This window comes from Ambystoma mexicanum, chromosome 10 (genome assembly GCF_040938575.1).
Source record: "Ambystoma mexicanum isolate Mex_15411 chromosome 10, UKY_AmexF1_1, whole genome shotgun sequence".
NCBI classification, from domain to species: domain Eukaryota; kingdom Metazoa; phylum Chordata; class Amphibia; order Caudata; family Ambystomatidae; genus Ambystoma; species Ambystoma mexicanum.
The window spans coordinates 163,162,042-163,183,494 of record NC_090932.1 but is presented as its reverse complement, the minus strand read 5'-3'; positions in this window follow the sequence as shown (position 1 = coordinate 163,183,494).

Genomic DNA, 21,453 nt, shown 5'->3' with positions numbered 1-21,453 from the left:
GAAGTAGGGAGGAAACCAAGGTGGAAAAGCAGAGCCTGTTATTCCAAGGTCTAGATTGAGCCGGACAATTGAGAGGAGCAGAGGTCAGCACAGTCCTCCATGAGTAACCTTCCCAACTTTCCTGCAGATGTGAGGCCCAAGGTAGCTAAATGCATGGGAGCGAAGCCACAATCCTTATTGAGCCGGCCTACACTCTTGAGGACTGTGTGAGTGCAGGAGAGCACGTCCAGACACGCCACCGGGGAGGCCTCATGGGGCAGCCCTGTGGCGGTACCTGGGTCTGAGACTGCCCTGCAGCCAGAGGAAGGCACAGTGAAGGGAGAAAATGTAGCTGCTCCACTCTGCTGTTTACCTGTCTCCCAACATGGCCAAAACGATCCATGGAGGCACATCCTCCAAGAGGAGACCGATGGCCAGCCGTGGATCCGCTAAGTGTGCCACCAGCCACCCGATGCCCCAAACAGAGGACTTGGAGGCCGGGAGAGCAAACGGGCACCATCTTTGATCTTGAGAGAGCCCCAAACAACCACAGTCAACTCTCGAATAATCGCCAAAACTATACTTGGGGTGGTCTCACGTATACCTCATCCACTCCCCATTGCAGACCGGTGGTGCAGAGGTCTCATATTAAGGAGTTTTAGGACATTGTTTCTGGGACCGCACCCAGAAGTATGGTTGTGGAAAGGGAGGTCCATCACTACCCTCGACTCCCTGGTTCTTGTTAGGTTTTGCAAAAAAGCAGGAATAGAATAACAAACCCCTTTCAGGGGATGGGATTGCCACTGCAGCCTTCTTATGGAGAAGCTTTGACACTTCTAATAACAGTGCTGGTGACCCCACCTGAAGGAGAGGAGGGGATGAAGTGCAAATCAAAGAAATAAATTAGGGGTTGGTCAAATGGTGATGCCATGCCCCTGTATGCACCTCGAATCTGTCATCAACTGTTGACTCGTGATCATGTACAACGTTGTCACTTATTTTTCCAGATCCACAGTCTGGCTTTGATTGAGATGGGGATCGGGTTCCAATGGAGCTGGGGTTGTAGGGAAAAAGAGCAGAAGTGAGAGAAGGCCCAGTAAGGGCATTGGACAGTGAGGGAGATGGTGAGTATAATATTAGTGTTGTGTGGGATGCTATGATTTTGAATGTCGGTTGTTTGCAGCTCAGCACTATTGTCTAACTGCTGCTTTTCAGCTTTAGTTATCATGGGGTGCAGAACTTGGCTGGGTAGTCAAATTGGCAGACCTGCATGACTTTGGCTAGAATCAATAAAATGTTTTCTATAACTCTCCATGTCATGCTTCAATACGTTCTGAGAACTTGTTAAGAGGGACTAGTCTGCAGAGTGCCTAACAAAGGTATTCACACTTTAAATGAAGTTCATTCATTGGCTGTTTCATACAGGAGGTGACCATTAGAAAAGAATATGGGCATGCAAAGGCAATCTGTTTAAACAGTTAGACAATGGACCTGATTAGGAGTCCGGCGGTAGCCGTGCCGGTAGATACCAGCATGGATGCCGCCCGAGTCATTTTTCCCGGCGCCCAGCAATGGGGACTTAATGGGGCATTACGGCCCGGGGCATTATGGCCCCGGTTGTCCCGGTAATTGCCCATTGCCAGGCGCCGGAAAATATTACCCCCCATTCCCATTCGAGCCCCACTGGACTCAGTGGGAATGGGGAGGACGGATGCATCGGCACCATTCATGAATGGTGCCGGTGCATTCGTCAAGGTATGCGAGCAGGTGCCTTTCCGAACGGCAGGTCAGACATGGCGGGCTGAAAGGCACCTGCTCGGAGAACTCGTAGTTTTCCGGTCCGGAAACAACAGTACTGGCAAGCTTACTGGTACATTGTTTCCAGACCAGCAACCTTTTAATGAGGCCCAATGGGCCTCATTACGAGTCTGGTGGTAACCCTGCCGGTGCAAACGGCGGGTCACTGCCGGAACCGTAAAAATATACTGGCGCCCGACTTCCCCATGCCACTGGGCTATTACAAGTCTGGCGGCTGGGAAGTCAGGCGCTGGTTCATTTGTTAATCCCCATTCCCATAGAGTCCTATGGGACTCTATGGGAGTGGGGATATGGGAGGTCTGGTGCTCCCGTGACAAGTCTGCCTACCGTGGCCACTGCGCCTGGCAGGGTCAGACCTGTCGGGCACAGTGGCTCTGGCATGTAAACTTGTAGTTTGCATGTCCGGAAACAAGGGTGCCGGTGAGCTTACCGGCACCCTTGTTTCCGGACCGGAAAACATGTAATGAGCCTCTGACTTCCCGATGCCACTGGCTTATTACGAGTCGGAGGCCGGGAAGACAAGCACCGGTATATTTGTTAATCCCCATTACCATAGAGTCCAAAAGGACTCTATGGGGTTGAGGACACAGAAGCACCGGCACTGTTGCTAACTCTGCCGGTGCTTCCGTGAAGGGTTTGCCTACCGTGAGTGCTGCGCCCCGGCAGGGTCAGACCTGTCAGGCAAATACGTAGTTTGCTGGTCCGGGAAACAAGGGTGCTGGAGAACTTACCAGCACCCTTGTTTCCGGACTGGCAACAATAGAATGATGCCCAATGTATTCTATCTCACCTCTGTCTGTCCCCATTCAAGAAAATGTAGATGTGGGCTTGATTAAGTGATTGAGGAAAAAAAGCTGCACAAGCTTGTAAAGAGCCAAGTCTAAATAGTGGTAATACATGCCTCCAAAAAATGAAAATCTGTGCCCAAATGCAGACAGGCTTCAGCCTAAGATTTATTAGCATTGTGGTGATTTGGATATGTAACTAGAGATTTGTAAGGGACTTCATACTTTCTCAATTAAAGAGGGAACACCATCAGTTTACATTATCAGTATAAAACATTTGGAGCCTTATTTGTATGCAAAGGTGTCTTACCTCAGTGTATCTGCCATGACACAGGGGTCTTCCTGGCATGCGCAGGAGGGCGTGTCGTGGACCATTCCCAAGTTATGTCCCATCTCGTGGGCTATTGTGGCTCCCACTGGAAAAGGACTTCTGCCGTGGTCCTGCAACAAGAGCATTATATTAATCTGAAAAAAGGCAGTATAAGTTAACAGAACCTGTGCACTTCACACATTTTACAGAAGTAAAAATCATGAGACGAAAGCTCAACCCTGTACTGTTGGTCCTTCAGCCCATTCACTCCTACTTGCAGTATGTAGAAGCCACAGGATATCACAGAGTAGTTGGCTAGCACTTTGCGAGCACTTTAGGATGCCAGAAGGACAGAGAATCTAAACGGTGGCTAACTCAGCCAACACCCAGGCTCATTCTCAACATTACAAACTAGGGAATCGCTCTTTAGTCCATAAATGTAACCAGGACAGTAGGATTTGGGGTTGGAAGGAGGGAAGGCAGTTATGTACCACTTTTATATGTGTTTCTGCTGCAAGTATTGTTTACTTCTTCTTAGCATTCATAACAATGATTACCAAGTATAAATTATAAAGTTGACAGAGCACAATATCCAGGAACGGATAAACTAAAGATATTTTTGAGCATTGTTAAATTGATGTGGGCATCCGCCCTCGAGCATACATCAAAAGAACCTCTATAGAAAACATGAACAGTCCTGGTCAGTGCTCTGCAGATGAAATCAGTTGGGCTACGGCTTTGTACAGTTATTGATGTGGTTTTGGCCTTTCTATGGATTTAGATACTTGCCATTGGGAAAATGATCATCAGATTGTACTTTGGATGAGTAAAAAGCAACAATCCATCAAGCAATGTGTGTTTTCACAGTCCATTTTCTGAGAAGCAATTCATCATTTACAGACAACTTCAAGAATATGACCGAGGTCTTTTGTACAACATTTAGATAATAAAGGGATTTTTCAGAATCAGGAGAAGGTGATATGAAAAAAGTCGGGATACATATTTCTTGAATATAACTACATATTGTAAAACCTTACGCCAGTAGAGTGCGTGCGAACCATGACTTTGTTTTTCATAACAAAATCTTAATATCATTTAAAGTCATTAGCTCAAAGACTTATGAACTAAAGCAAACCCAATGAGGTTTCTCGGCAGGGAAAGGCAATCAAAGGATGCCATCTTCATACCTATTATTAACTTGTTTCTGCACAAGTCATACTCTTGCATGTTGGTCTCTTGGGCTCCAAAAGCATCAACGTAAGCTCCAACTCATCTGATTTTCTTTTTAATGGGATAAAGGAGAAAATAACTGGGAAAGTGGATACTTGTCTCCCTACCTTGCCAAGAAGAAGAGTAAGTAACGAAAGACATACAGTAACCTGTCTCTGCACTGAAGGTATATGGCACCCTTCCCCATTTATGATGTTAATCTGGGATAATGATGGAACTTCTGAACTGAAGGAAGACATAATGATAAAAAAAAAACTCCACGACAAGTGAGGTCTAAATGACTACCTGGGGCTGTGGCAGGTTTTGCAATAAAGAATAGTTTTGTACCTGAAACAAGGGTCTGGAGATAGTTGGGTATCTGTGATTCAGGGAAAAAATAAATGACTACTGCTGAGCATTTAACAGGCTTATATTTGACTGCAATATTGTTGTGGATCTACCTCCAGAGGAGTCTATGTAACAATGCTTATTACCCTTATGTGTATGATACACACTAGGTGCCATCAATATCTACACAGTTGTATACCTAAACCAAAAAAGTTTGGTCTTGCAATATAGTGTCTTGGAACGGAGGGCGGCAGACCCCGATCCTGGAGAAATGGCCAATCATTACAAATTAATTGGTAATCTGAAATAAATCCAGATAATTACAGGAGCATTACTCAACAAGCTCAGAGGAATGTGAGGAAGTACCATGGACGGCAACTAGGAAAACTACATTGACATTTACTCTAACAGTAACACAGGGAGCCAACCCGGCACCTGAGTTCAGTCGGGGTCTACCGTAAGATTTATTCTAAAAGGGAAGAGAAGGCCTGTTAGGGAGAATTCTCATTTATGGCTACTTTCCCTCCCCTAGTGAGCCCCCCAGCATCTTTGCTGGATCTCTGGAGTTTATTTTTTCCACTTGGTAAGAGTGAAAGCTTTTCCCCCACTCTTCCCTATGTTTTGCTATGTGTTTCTACCTGTTTTTGTGATTGTGGACTCTGAAGTACACCATTTCAGTAGCCCCCTTCTTTTTGTGTGTCGCACAGCACCTTCAGTGCCGTGGCACAGGGTTGTCTTTGAGACTTCCCTCGACTCCATTTCTGAGCCGACTACTGTCCCCCAGAAAAGGGTAAAGTTACCATTAACTTTACTTAGTCAATCTACCACAGATCCAGTACACCCCATCTTCCATGGAGTACTGGAAAGGGTTAACTCGTATCCCTTTTTAGCTGTACCTCCTAGAGCATTGTTTCGCTCTTAACATTTAGACTTGGCTGGTGGCAGTGGTATCCACCCTAACTTTTCTACCGCGATTATATTAGATAAATGTGGTACTGTTCTTGGCTATTATATTAGCCTCGAACATAAACCCACTTGACCAAATCATCTTTCTTTTGGCTCCGGTTGGGTTCATTCGCCATTTCTTTTGTTAAAGTCCTTCTTGTGTTTTACTTTGCGCGGCAAACTAGGTTCGCCTTCTTTGTTCACCGTCTTTTGGCGGGCTTTCTGTTCAGAACACTCCACCAGACGCCTGGGTGTCTAGGTGGGCTGAATGTGAGGGAGGGGTGTAGTCACCCCCTGCACGGGGTATCCTAGGAAACCCAAGCCGCACTTTGGCATGATTGGCCAAGGTAGTTGTCTGGGCTGGACAACCCTCCTGCTGGGTGATTGACAGCCAGGCTGTGTGAATGGGTTTTTTTCACATAAAAGGCAGGTCTCTTGGGTTAGACTCTCAGTCCACTCCTCCTCTTGTTTTTCTTCCGCTACCTCACCTTTTGATTTATGCCTGCGCGCATGCTTTGCTCTGCTTTTAAATCGGAGCATTGCTTCCTTTCTCCAGTCTTTAATAGTCTCAAATGCTGCAGGACGCGCTTTCTTTCTTATCAACACCCTTTCCAAGTTATCTATCCTCGCCATCTCAAAACTACCATTAATCGGCCACTGATGGTCTTGTTGCATTCTGGTTTGCCTATGCCATGTCTCACAGAATATTATCGCACCCACTCCATACTTCACATACATCTCATACGCCGGTGTTCCCCCAGGTGGTACAATTTGGCCATCTTCCAAAGATTGTCTACCACAGCGGAAACACCCCGCTAGGGTGGACAATACCCCAGGCATGTTTCAACCTTCCCCCTGGTTAATCAACCTTACCTAGGGTGTTTGATTTTGCAAAGTCAACTCTCAACCAATATCAGGATGCTTTGAATCGGGGAATGATTCACCTAATAAATCAAGTCGTCTGTATACTGACGCATCAAAGGACGTCATGTCTGCGTTACTTGGCTTCCGCCTCGTTTCGGGACCCTCGCCTCCTTGTTCTCTAGCCAGGCACGTCGATCAGGGATCAGATGTGTGCAGATCTGCAAAGGAGTCTCTCATCACTTTTACGGGGGCGTCCCGAACACCTCTTGATCCCGGCTCGATCGTCCCGTCCTCGCCGTTCTCTGCCATTCTCAATTACAACGTTACGCGAAGGAACAATTGGGGGAGGGTTCCTATTCGGGCGCCATCTTGAAAGGGGCCCCTAGGGGACCCTGACGTCTATGGAAACAAGGCGGGTCACCGCACACGTTATAGACGCCAGACACGAGGTTGTATTCCCAAAGCTAGGGTTTTATTGCAAAGCAAAAGTCTCAGTTGGCCAACTCGGTCTCACACCCGGCGACGTGTGTATCTCTAGACCTCGAGGGACGCAAGATAGTGAATTACGTACATCAGTTACATATATACAAAATGCATATCAAACAATCAGCTATGACATGTTTAACACCCCCCTTTATTGGGTTTCTTTGAACTTGGTGTGATGATGGACATCTCCGACCACTATGACACCTTCAAACATCTATTCTAGTAACAATTTGCAATTTGTGAGTGCGAAGGCATCTTTCGGTTATTGAATAGAACACGGCGCTTCTGTTCTTGGAAGCGAACTAGATACGGGGGGAGTTGCATTCCGGACCTTGTTATCTATCAGGTGCTATTCGCGTCCAAGGAGCCGACATGCTCTAGCGGGCTCAGCAGAGGGGGGCCGTTAGAACAGCATAATTCAAGCCTTTAGCTGTATTATTCTAACATATTCTACCATATAACGAGACTGGCTGGCAGCTGTGAAATGATTAAATGCCCTGCAGCTCTGCTTCAAGGCTACATTCGGGAGGGAGCCGGGCATTTTTCCTGGCGCTGCCTACGTTTGTGTTTCAGCAAACTCTTGTTATCCTCACGGCCCTGCGGCCTTGTCTTTTTCACATACAGACAACAATGTTCCACAGTCGAGCAGTGTAAGCGGAAAATATACTGCTAAGCAATAGGAACTGAAAGCAATGATCAATGGTTAGAAAACAAAATGGCGACTCTTGCTACATCAAAATGGCCGTTCATTGATAAACTCGAAAACCTATATTCTGTCGTATCGTGCATGAGACGGTTGGTCCACGGCCACCAAAATGCGTTTTGCGGTCTCAAAGTAGCGGTATCGGTATTTCTAGACTGACAAACCCTCCTTTGGCCGTATGCCAAACGTCTCATCTATTTATTGAAACCTCCTCTAGTGATGATGAATCTGAAGTACTTATGTCTGAGTCTTGCATGCTATCATGGACATCATTGTCTTCATCAATATCTATTGTCATCAACTCTTTTACTGCTCTCATCTCATTTGGGTCTGGGTTAGTTCGATTATGAGGTTGTTTTTTCTTTGTTATCATATGCATGCATCCTTCCGTACATCCCTCAGTTACCTCTGCGCAAACTATGGGTAAACAATGTATACAACAACAGCACGTTAGAAATATTCTGAACACCACTACTAATATTGAGATCAACTTCCATCCCCAAGATCGTATTATTTCCCAAAACCAAGATCCTATTCCCCAGCTCCCTTCTCCAATGGGGAGTTCAGAACTTAGAACGTGCATTTTCTTTATTGCTTCAAAGATCGTGGGGGAATAGTCATCGACATAAACGCAACATGCTGATCCCACTATTTTGCAAATTCCCACACGATCAACCAGGATTACATCGAGAGCCATTCTATTTTGCAGCATCATTAACCTTATTCCTCTTTCTTCCAACGTCATGTTAAATAATATATTTGTTGTTGTGTTTATTGTATTCTTTACGATTCTGGACAGTTGCCTTATATTATAGGAGTTCACTATCTGTCCTAAGAATGGAATGAATGATTTTGCTACATCAGTTGCTATTAAAACACCTTTGTCAGTCCTTTTGACTCTAGTTCTGGATAATCTGGCCATGGCTGCTGTTTCTAAGAGGAATACTCCTGGGAACAGTAGCCCTAGGTAACCTGTACCTCCCCAGTTTCTGGGCAACCAAGGGTATGCTTTCTCTCCACATATAAAATAAACTGGATCACCTATGTATACTGGTTCTATTTCCCATTTTAGTACCACTGTATTCATACAACCAGTATATGTTCCGACTGAAAAAGAGCCTTTCTTTTTTAGACAAAAAGGGACAGTTCTTGGGCTATAATTCACCGTGTAAGATGGGGGAATTGCATCTTTGTCCCCTTCTGTTCTTACACGAAACGTCATTACAGATGTTTTTTCTGGCTGGGACAATCTATCCCGTCTATTTTGTCGCGTTATCTTCCGTGTACTTTTCCTCGTGGGCTCTGGGCCTATTACTTGTGCTTTATGGAAAATGGAACAACCCAAAGGCTTCATTATTATCTCCTCAAACTCATACATGTTGGTTCTGTCTAACTGACCCGTATCACTCTCATTCCATTTCCCATAGAACATTGCACCTAAAGATGCACTACATGCAGAACTTAATGGTAATGGCTGCACATAAAACCCTATTCCTTTTCCGGCATGATGTTGTAAATGGGCACATACCCAGCAGTTTGTTTTCTTTAGGATTGCATGTGTCATGTTCATTATCAGCAGTAAGGTGTTATTTCCAAAACCTTCCCTGTGTTTTTCTTCCATTGGGGGTAGGGTATAAGTGATCACCTGAACCGGGCTTTCAGTAGTGGATATATTAATTATTGGTAAAAACATTTCTAATGGGTGTATTGTTTCTACCCACCATAATATTAGGGCTGTCGATATTGGTGCTACCACGGTCATAAAGCACATTATTATCGTTAGTGCCAGCATACAATTTGTTTTACCATGCGTTTTTATTAAACTTATAGTCTTTATAACTGACTCATTCTCAGCGGTGGTGGTGCAGGAGGAGGCTGGAACCGGTCCCGGCATGTTTCTCGTCGTCCTTCTTTTTTATCACAGCTCGTTGTGGATATCTTTCTTCGTCGCGCTTGCTCTGATGTTAATAAGTTCAATGGAATTGTCACAGTTCAGTTTTGCCTGTCCTTTTTAGCCTGGATTATTCATTTTTAGGCGAGATCACTTGTCCCTTCTTATACTGCTCAGAGGACCTTTGATCAGTTATCGCCTCAGTATCATGTGCGCCCAGCTTGTCCGCTCTGGTTCCGGACACATGTGCTGTTAATCAGTTATCTTACTTGCCATAGTACCATGTGCGCTCGGCTTGTCCGCTCTGGTTCCGGACATATGTACTTTTTATGATCGCACTGAGGAGCCGCGAGTCTTGAATTGTCCGATTTGCACAATTCTCACGCTTCCCTCCTCTACACCCCTGGTTCCTTCTCCGTCCATGAGCTGAACCAGAGTTTGACATAAACACCAAAAAAAAGACTGCGGATCACTTTGTCTTCCGAGGCCGCAGGTTGTATCGCCTTGCTCCTGGTATCGTATGATCCGTGATCAGTGCTGGTGCACTTTCAGATTCAGGCTTGAAGTCAGCCTGTGGCGCTACTGCAGGTGCTGGTGTGCGCCGCGCCAATGATGCAGATCCGTTTTTTGGAGTGCTGGTGGGCACCAAAGGGGTACACGATTTGGTTTTGCTGGTATCTGCAAGGCAGATTTCACGTCGGTCAGCAGTGATGTCGATTCTGCTGGGCAACGTTGGGGCACTCTTTGCCCTTCCCCCTTTTTGGCAATCGTCTCAGGCTTTGTTTCGAGTTTCACTTCTCGTTTTGGCAGATTAGGTGGCTGCTCTCTGGCAACAGTTTCTTTCGTTTCTGGGACCGCGGTCTCTTTCCGTTCATCAGTGTCAGGCAAGACTTTCAGTGCAGTTGGAATCTTTTTGGCATGGGTGGCATGGACCCACGACTTCCTTCCATCCACCCGTATTGCCGTCTGCGTCGCCAAAAGTACTTGATGGGGCCCATGCCACCTGGGTGCTAATGATGACTTTCTTTCAAAGTTTTTTAGCAGCACCCATTCTCCTGGTTCCAGCGTGTGCCCCGGACCGGCGTACCTTACTGGTAATGCCTCCTGGACCTGCTGATGAATCAAACGCAATTTCTGCATTAAAAGGCCACAATAAGTACTAAGCACAGGATGTTCTATCTCACTAAGTTGTTTTGGCTGAGGTGCGCACCAAACATTTGCCGGCCTCCCCATTACGATTTCGTACGGGGAGAGCCCAGTTTTAGCCTGTACAGACGTACGCATGCATAATAGTGCTATTGGTAATGCATCCAACCAACTCAACTTGCTTCCCGCGCAAATCTTGCTAATCTTTGATTTAAGAATCCCGTTGTGCCTCTCCACAAGAACTCGGATGCCTTGAACTATGGAATCTCTTATAAATCTGGAGACCAGCACATATCTGTAATACCACTGCACCCACAAAATGCGGTCCATTATCAGACCATAGGACCCGGGGCAAGCCAAATCTGGAAAAATACTCCTTCAACATTACTTTTGCCGTACTCATTGCTGTGCAATCTTTCAAAGGATATGCCTCCACCCACTTACTGAATGCACAGATTACCACCAAGACGTATTTTAAGTTTTGGCACCTCTCCATCTCTATGAAATCAAAATGAACTACCTCAAACGGCATGGAGGGCAGGCCAAAACTGCCTGTTGGAGTCACTGTTCCCTTTCCTACATTGTGTTGTAAACACGTGATACAGTTCTGCACAAACCTCTCTGCATTCTTTTTTATGTTTACAGTCTGCCATACTGTAGAAAGGTGCTGTATCATTTTCTTGGCACAGATGTGCGTAGGGCTGTGGGCCATTGTGACCATTGCAGTCACATACGAATTTGGCAACATCCAGTTTCTAGTTCCCTTGTCCACCCAACAACCCTCCAAATCCAACTCAGCAGATCCCTCTGCCCATCCCTGTATTTCATCGGCCGTAGCCTCGGCCTGCATTTCTTTGACAGTCGCAACTCCATCTTCTATCATACAGGGTACTTCATCTGTCTGAACCGTCATCATCTTGGTATTCAAATCAGTGAGAGTTTGTTTTGCAATTTTGTCTGCAAATGTGTTTCCCTCTCCTATTTTGCATGTTACTTTTTTATGTGCCTCGCATTTCACTATTGCTAGGCGCTTTGGAAACGTGAGTGCAGACAGCAATCGTACAATCAAAGGGCCATGTTGAATTCTGGCATCATGTGATGTCAGAAACCCTCTCTCATCCCAGAGTCGACCAAAGTTATGAACCACTCCAAAAGCATACTGACTATCAGTATATATATTCACATTAAAATTTTCAGACATCTCGCAGGCTCTGGTCAATGCTATTATTTCCGCGGCTTGTGCTGAATTATAGGGGATTCTTTTACTTTCTACAACACTCTCTAGGGTAGTGATGCGGCAGTTGTCGTGCCATCTGGTAATTTAAAACATGAGCCGTCACAAAATAACTCTCCATCCGGCTCTTTCTGTGGAATATCACTTAAATCAACTCTTCCCTTGGTTTCTTCCTCAGTGACCATTAAGCAATCGTGGGGGGGGAGTGATTCATTCTTCCCAATTTCTTTTATGGTTAGTGGCATTAATTCTGCAGGATTCAAAGCGCTACACCTCATAATTTGGATATGGGGCGCGAACAAGATAATCTCATATCTTTTCAATCTAGCAGAGGTGAGGTGTTGCGTCTGTGTCCTATTTAATAGAAGGTCTATGGCATGTGGCACCATCAGAATTAAAGTGTGCCCCAATACCATCCCTTCCGTTTGTTTCACTGACGCAGCAGCCGCCGCGACAGATCGCAAACATCGTGGTAGTGCGCACGCTACAGGGTCCAGCGCAGAAGAAAAATAGCTGCACGGCCTATTTCTTCCACCTTGTTCCTGTGTCAAAACCGCCAATGCACATCCTTCACTTTCACACACAAATAGTCTAAAACTTTTCTCATAGTTCAGCGTACCCAAAACTGGAGCCGAGCATAATGCAGTTTTCAATCCATCAAATGCTCTCTGACATTCCTCATCCCACTGCAAAGGCATAACCGCATCTCTTCTAGTTAAATTCACTAATGGTTTCACAATGAACGCAAAATTACCAATCCATTGTCGGCAATATGAAGCCATGCCTATTATGGCTCTGACTACTTTTTGTGTCTTTGGAATAGGCATACAAGAAATACTTTCTATGCGTTCTGGCGTTAGTCTTCTCCCTCCTTTCGAAAGTAGGTAGCCCAAATAAGCCACCTCCTTTCATTTATACTGAAATTTCTTCAAACTAGCTTTATGGCCATGTACCGCTAGGTGTGACAGTAGTAATACAGTGCTTTCTTTACAAATCTCCTCTGTGTCTGCAGCTAACAATAGATCGTCTATGTATTGCAAGAGTACACAACCCACTGGTAATTCTAGCATGTCTAGCTGCTCTTTTAATGCTCTACTGTAAATACTTGGACTTTCTGTATAACCTTGCGGAATCCGCGTAAATGTAAATGATCGTCCTCCCAATGTGAACGCGAACAAATATCTACTGTCCTTGTCCACTGGAATACTAAAGAATGCGTTTTTCAAATCTATTACACTAAAATATTCTGCTGAAACAGGTATCATTGTCAATATTGTAGTGACGTCTGGCACTAGAGGAAATTGCGGATCTACTACCTTATTCAATGCGCGTAGATCAATTATGAAACGGTATGGTACCTCATTACCTCCTTTTTTATAAACCGAAAGAATCGGGCTGTTGCATGTACTGCCTGTGATTTCCTCTATTACCCCTAATTTCACCAAATCGGTAACAATACTCTTCAATCCTTTCTCACCTTCAACCGAAATTTTGTATTGGGGTATTCGCGGTAGGGTAACACCTTCTTTCAAAATAATCTTTACTGGCTCTATCTTTAAACATCCCACATCGTTTTCATGCATTGCCCATATACAGGTTGGTACTTTACTTAGTTCCCCTGGTAACGCTTCAGACATGAATTCTGACACCGGGGCATCATGTGGCCATATCATTAGAAACACTCCTTCTGTCGTCCAATGTATAACAGAACCTAGTTTTTTCAACAAATTTAATCCCAACAAATTTTCTCCACAATTTTCTGTTAGAAGGAAAAGACAATGTTCGGTAAATGGTCCTGTGGTAACTGGGACTGGTTTGGACACTGGGTTTATGACTGGTGTACCTGCGAACCCTACGGAAATATTCTTTTGCCCTGACAGTGGTATATTCGGAACCAAGTGATGGTCTATTGAACACTTCTGTGCTCCTGTATCTACAAGAAAGCGGTGCTCCTCATTCCCGCCTCTCATTTCTACGTAGGGTCCTCTCTGATTCACGGGAATAGACACTGGTTCCGACCCCTGTCCTGGGCTGTCCTATTGGGGAAATAACACATCGTCCGATGTGTAATCATTACTATTACTGTAATACGTGTTTGGCTGTGTATCGAAAACATTTACACTCTTCCCTCTATTTCTCCCACTCTGATTTCCATATTGTTGATTTTGCTGTCCCTGATTCTGGTTTGGGGCATTTTGGTTTTGGCCTTGGTTTTGATTACCTCTGTTATTATGATGCTGCTGCATACTATTCCTATTTGGTCCATTCGCTCCTGGGTGTCCTCTATGCTGTCTCCTCTAACCAGACCCATTTCTATTCTGTAGATGCGGGCATTGCGCTTGCCAATGTCCTTCTAATTTGCAATATGCACACTGATTCCGCCCCACTGTGCCCCATGCATATTCAAACTACTCCTTCCTTGTGCGTTCCCTCGCCCTCTATTATGTCCTGTTACTTGCTGCAATAGTACCTGTGTTCTAATTAGACATTCCTTCAAGTTTGCCCCCATCTGTTTTAGCAACGATAATTCGTTCACCATCTCCTTCTGCCCCGGCGATGGTAACTGCTGTCGTTAATTATGCAACCCCTTTTCCCCCTTCCCAGGTCTCCCGACTTCCCTACTCCTGTACGCGGGTGTAGTAAACACTTTGACAGGTGCAGTAAATATTTCGACATAATCATTATCTAATTCATCTCTACGCTCAAAAAGTCCATACACATGCTCTCTCACTTCTTCATCCCTCTCCCTACAGCGTGCTAATGCATTCAAATCTAACAATCGCTGCGGTGGTAATTTCCCAATTAGCTGTTTCCATTTCTCCACCAAATATGCACCCATGCATTCCAACACTACCTGTCTTTCGTTGCTTCTACGAAAGTCATATATCGAAGCCAATGTCGCCGTCCCATCATTCCCGTCTATATACATCTCTGCCTGTTGCTGCAATTCCACCTTCCTTTCTTTGCTGATTGCGCTGCGGGTTACCCTCGTGCACCCCCTTTGGTCAGTCCCGCCTCTTGCCCCTGCGGTTTCAACTTCAACCCCGGGAGGAACGGACGGTACCGAGTCTGTGTCTAAGGCGGGAGGTGCGGATGGGACAATAGGAACAGGGAGTGTCTGTTGTGGGCCTGGTTGGCTAATAGGAAGTGTTACGTGCGCGGTCTGTGGCTTTAGGAGGGCTTGAGCTACTGGAGGGGGAGCTTGGGCTACGGGTGGGGTCTGGGCAATAGCTACTGACGTGTCTGGTCTTAATTCTGATCTTGGGCCTTGTTTTGTATGGGTCAATATATTTTCTATCAATTCATCTGCTATGTGTAATTCTCGCTGTGGGTATATCTTTTCTATATTCAACTGGTCACGCCTGCCTGCCCTTCTTAGACTCTCAGTCCACTCCTCCTCTTGTTTTTCTTCCGCTACCTCACCTTTTGATTTATGCCTGCGCGCATGCTTTGCTCTGCTTTTAAATCGGAGCATTGCTTCCTTTCTCCAGTCTTTAATAGTCTCAAATGCTGCAGGACGCGCTTTCTTTCTTATCAACACCCTTTCCAAGTTATCTATCCTCGCCATCTCAAAACTACCATTAATCGGCCACTGATGGTCTTGTTGCATTCTGGTTTGCCTATGCCATGTCTCACAGAATATTATCGCACCCACTCCATACTTCACATACATCTCATACGCCGGCGTTCCCCCAGGTGGTACAATTTGGCCATCTTCCAAAGATTGTCTACCACAGCGGAAACACCCCGCTAGGGTGGACAATACCCCAGGCATGTTTCAACCTTCCCCCTGGTTAATCAACCTTACCTAGGGTGTTTGATTTTGCAAAGTCAACTCTCAACCAATATCAGGATGCTTTGATTCGGGGAATGACTCACCTAATAAATCAAGTCGTCTGTATACTGACGCATCAAAGGACGTCATGTCTGCGTTTCTTGGCTTCCGCCTCGTTTCGGGACCCTCGCCTCTTTGTTCTCTAGCCAGGCACGTCGATCAGGGATCAGATGTGTGCATATCTGCAAAGGAGTCTCTCATCACTTTTACGGGGGCGCCCCGAACACCTCTTGATCCCGGCTCGATCGTCCCGTCCTCGCCGTTCTCTGCCTTTCTCAATTACAACGTTACGCGAAGGAACAAGTGGGGGAGGGTTCCTATTAGGAAGCCATCTTGAAAGGGGCCCCTAGGGGACCCTGACTTCTATGGAAACAAGGCGGGTCTCCACACACGATAGAGACGCCAGACATGAGGTTGTATTCCCAAAGCTAGGGTTTTATTGCAAAGCAAAAGTCTCAGTTGGCCAACTCGGTCTTACACCCAGCGACGTGTATCTCTGGACCTCGAGGGACGCAAGATAGTGAATTACGTACATCAGTTACATATATACAAAATGCATATAAAACAATCAGCTGTGACATGTTTAACACCCCGCTTTATTGGGCTTCTTTGACCTTGGTGTGATGATGGACATCTCCGACCACTATGACACCTTCAAACATCTATTCTAGTAACAATTTGCAATTTGTGAGTGCGAAGGCATCTTCCGGTTATTGAATAGAACACGGCGCTTCTGTTCTTGGAAGCGAACTACATACAGGGGGAGTTGCATTCCGGACCTTGCTATCTATCAGGTGCTATTTGCGTCCAGGGAGCCGACATGCTCTAGCGGGCTCAGCAAAGGGGGGCCGTTAGAACAGCATAATTCAAGCCTTTAGCTGTATTATTCTAACATATTCTACCATATAACAAGACTGGCTGGCAGCTGTGAAATGATTAAATGCCCTGCAGCTCTGCTTCAAGGCTACATTCGGGAGGGAGCCGGGCATTCTTCCTGGCGCTACCTACGTTTGTGTTTCAGCAAACTCTTGTTATCCTCACGGCCCTGCGGCCTTGTCCTTTTCACATACAGACAACAATGTTCCACAGTCGAGCAGTGTAAGCGGAAAATATACTGCTAAGCAATAGGAACAGAAAGCAATGATCAATGGTTAGAAAACAAAATGGCGATTCTTGCTACATCAAAATGGCCGTTCATTGATAAACTCGAAAACCTATATTCTGTCGTATCGTGCATGAGACGGTTGGTCCACGGCCACCAAAATGCGTTTTGCGGTCTCAAAGTAGCGGTATCCGTATTTCTAGACTGACAAACCCTCCTTTGGCCGTATGCCAAACGTCTCATCTATTTATTGAAACCTCCTCTAGTGATGATGAATCTGAAGTACTTATGTCTGAGTCTTGCATGCTACCGTGGACATCATTGTCTTCATCAATATCTATTGTCATCAACTCTTTTACTGCTCTCATCTCATTTGGGTCTGGGCTAGTTCGATCATGAGGTTGTTTTTTCTTTGTTATCATATACATGCATCCTTCCGTACATCCCTCAGTTACCTCTGCGCAAACTATGGGTAAACAATGTATACAACAACAGCACGTTAGAAATATTCCGAACACCACTACTTATATTGAGATCAAATTCTATCCCCAAGATCGTATTATTTCCCAAAACCAAGATCCTATTCCCCAGCTCCCTTCTCCAATGGGGAGTTCAGAACTTAGAACGTGCATTTTCTTTATTGCTTCAAAGATCGTGGGGGAATAGTCATCGACATAAACGCAACATGCTGATCCCACTATTTTGCAAATTCCCACACGATCAACCAGGATTACATCGAGAGCCATTCTATTTTGCAGCGTCATTAACCTTATTCCTCTTTCTTCCAACGTCATGTTAAATAATATATCTGTTGTTGTGTTTATTGTATTCTTTAGGATTCTGGACAGTTGCCTTATATTATAGGAGTTCACTATCTGTCCTAAGAATGGAATGAATGATTTCGCTACATCAGTTGCTATTAAAACACATTTGTCAGTCCTTTTGACTCTAGTTCTGGATAATCTGGCCATGGCTGCTGTTTCTAAGAGGAATACTCCTGGGAACAGTAGACCTAGGTAACATGTACCTCCCCAGTTTCTGGGCAACCAAGGGTATGCTTTCTCTCCACATATAAAATAAACTGGATTACCTACGTATACTGGTTCTATTTCCCATTTTAGTACCACTGTATTCATACAACCAGTATATGTTCCGACTGAAAAAGAGCCTTTCTTTTTTAGACAAAAAGAGACAGTTCTTGGGCTATAATTCACCGTGTAAGATGGGGGAATTGCATCTTTGTCCCCTTCTGTTCTTACACGAAACGTCATTACAGATGTTTTTTCTGGCTGGGACAATCTATCCCGTCTATTTTGTCGCGTTATCTTCCGTGTACTTTTCCTCATGGGCTCTGGGCCTATTACTTGTGCTTTATGGAAAATGGAACAACCCAAAGGCTTCATTATTATCTCCTCAAACTCATACATGTTGGTTCTGTCTAATTGACCCGTATCACTCTCATTCCATTTCCCATAGAACATTGCACCTAAAGATGCACTACATGCAGAACTTAATGGTAATGGCTGCACATACCACCCTATTCCTTTTCCGGCATGATGTGGTAAATGGGCACATACCCAGCAGTTTGTTTTTTTTAGGATTGCATGTGTCATGTTCATTATCAGCAGTAAGGTGTTATTTCCAAAACCTTCCCTGTGTTTTTCTTCCATTGGGGGTAGGGTATAAGTGATCACCTGAACCAGGCTTTCAGTAGTGGATATATTAATTATTGGTAAAAACATTTCTAATGGGTGTATTGTTTCTACCCACCATAATATTAGGGCTGTCGATATTGGTGCTACCACGGTCATAAAGCACATTATTATCGTTAGTGCCAGCATACAATTTGTTTTACCATGCGTTTTTATTAAACTTATAGTCTTTATAACTGACTCATTCTCAGCGGTGGTGGTGCAGGAGGAGGCTGGAACCGGTCCCGGCATGTTTCTCGTCGTCCTTCTTTTTTATCACAGCTCGTTGTGGATATCTTTCTTCGTCGCGCTTGCTCTGATGTTAATAAGTTCAATTGAATTGTCACAGTTCAGTTTTGCCTGTCCTTTTTAGCCTGGATTATTCATTTTTAGGCGAGATCACTTGTCCCTTCTTATACTGCTCAGAGGACCTTTGATCAGTTATCGCCTCAGTATCATGTGCGCCGAGCTTGTCCGCTCTGGTTCCGGACACATGTGCTGTTAATCAGTTATCTTACTTGCCATAGTACCATGTGCGCTCGGCTTGTCCGCTCTGGTTCCGGACACATGTACTTTTTATGATCGCACTGAGGAGCCGCGAGTCTTGAATTGTCCGATTTGCACAATTCTCACGCTTCCCTCCTCTACACCCCTGGTTCCTTCTCCTTCCATGAGCTGAACCAGAGGTTGACATAAACACCAAAAAAAAGACTGCGGATCACTTTGTCTTCCAAGGCCGCAGGTTGTATCGCCTTGCTCCTGGTATCGTATGATCCGTGATCAGTGCTGGTGCACTTTCAGATTCAGGCTTGAAGTCAGCCTGTGGCGCTACTGCAGGTGCTGGTGTGCGCCGCGCCAATGATGCAGATCCGTTTTTTGGAGTGCTGGTGGGCACCAAAGGGGTACACGATTTGGTTTTGCTGGTATCTGCAAGGCAGATTTCACGTCGGTCAGCAGTGATGTCGATTCTGCTGGGCAATGTTGGGGCACTCTTTGCCCTTCCCCCTTTTTGGCAATCGTCTCAGGCTTTGTTTCGAGTTTCACTTCTCGTTTTGGCAGATTAGGTGGCTGCTCGCTGGCAACAGTTTCTTTCGTTTCTGGGACCACTGTCTCTTTCCGTTCATCAGTGTCAGGCAAGACTTTCAGTGCAGTTGGAATCTTTTTGGCATGGGTGGCATGGATCCACGACTTCCTTCCATCCACCCGTATTGCCGTCTGCGTCGCCAAAAGTACTTGATGGGGCCCATGCCACCTGGGTGCTAATGATGACTTTCTTTCAAAGTTTTTTAGCAGCACCCATTCTCCTGGCTCCAGCGTGTGCCCCGGACCGGGGTACCTTACTGGTAATGCCTCCTGCACCTGCTGATGAATCAAACGCAATTTCTGCATTAAAAGGCCACAATAAGTACTAAGCACAGGATGCTCTATCTCACTAAGTTGTTTTGGCTGAGGTGGGCACCAAACATTTGCCGGCCTCCCCATTACGATTTCGTACGGGGAGAGCCCAGTTTTAGCCTGTAAAGACGTACGCATGCATAATAGTGCTATTTGTAATGCATCCAACCAACTCAACTTGCTTCCCGCGCAAATCTTGCTAATCTTTGATTTAAGAATCCCGTTGTGCCTCTCCACAAGAACTCGGATGCCTTGAACTATGGAATCTCTTATAAATCTGGAGACCAGCACATATCTGTAATACCACTGCACCCACAAAATGCGGTCCATTATCAGACCATAGGACCCGGGGCAAGCCAAATCTGGAAAAATACTCCTTCAACATTACTTTTGCCGTACTCATTGCTGTGCAATCTTTCAAAGGATATGCCTCCACCCACTTACTGAATGCACAGATTACCACCAAGACGTATTTTAAGTTTTGGCACCTCTCCATCTCTATGAAATCAAAATGAACTACCTCAAACGGCATGGAGGGCAGGCCAAAACTGCCTGTTGGAGTCACTGTTCCCTTTCCTACATTGTGTTGTAAACACGTGATACAGTTCTGCACAAACCTCTCTGCATTCTTTTTTATGTTTACATTCTGCCATACTGTAGAAAGGTGCTGTATCATTTTCTTGGCACAGATGTGTGTAGGGCTGTGGGCCATTGTGACCATTGCAGTCACATACGAATTTGGCAACATCCAGTTTCTAGTTCCCTTGTCCACCCAACAACCCTCCAAATCCAACTCAGCAGATCCCTCTGCCCATCCCTGCATTTCATCGGCCGTAGCCTCGGCCTGCATTTCTTTGACAGTCGCAACTCCAACTTCTATCATACAGGGTACTTCCTCTGTCTGAACCGTCATCATCTTGGTATTCAAATCAGTGAGAGTTTGTTTCGCAATTCTGTCTGCAAATGTGTTTCCCTCTCCTATTTTGCATGTTACTTTTTTATGTGCCTCGCATTTCACTATTGCTAGGCGCTTTGGAAACGTGAGTGCAGACAGCAATCGTACAATCAAAGGGCCATGTTGAATTCTGGCATCATGTGATGTCAGAAACCCTCTCTCAGCCCAGAGTCGACCAAAGTTATGAACCACTCCAAAAGCATACTGACTATCAGTATATATATTCACATTAAAATTTTCAGACATCTCGCAGGCTCTGGTCAATGCTATTATTTCCGCGGCTTGTGCTGAATTATAGGGGATTCTTTTACTTTCTACAACACTCTCTAGGGTAGTGATGCGGCAGTTGTCGTGCCATCTGGTAATTTAAAACATGAGCCGTCACAAAATAACTCTCCATCCGGCTCTTTCTGTGGAATATCACTTAAATCAACTCTTCCCTTGGTTTCTTCCTCAGTGACCATTAAGCAATCCCCGCGGGTGGGGGGGGGGGGTGAGTCATTCTTCCCAATTTCTTTTATGGTTAGTGGCATTAATTCTGAAGGATTCAAAGCGCTACACCTCATAATTTGGATATAGGGCGCGAACAAGATAATCTCATATCTTGTCAATCTAGCAGAGGTGAGGTGTTGCGTCTGTGTCCTATTTAATAGAACGTCTATGGCATGTGGCACCATCAGAATTAAAGTGTGCCCCAATACCATCCCTTCCGTTTGTTTCACTGACGCAGCAGCCGCCGCGACAGATCGCAAACATC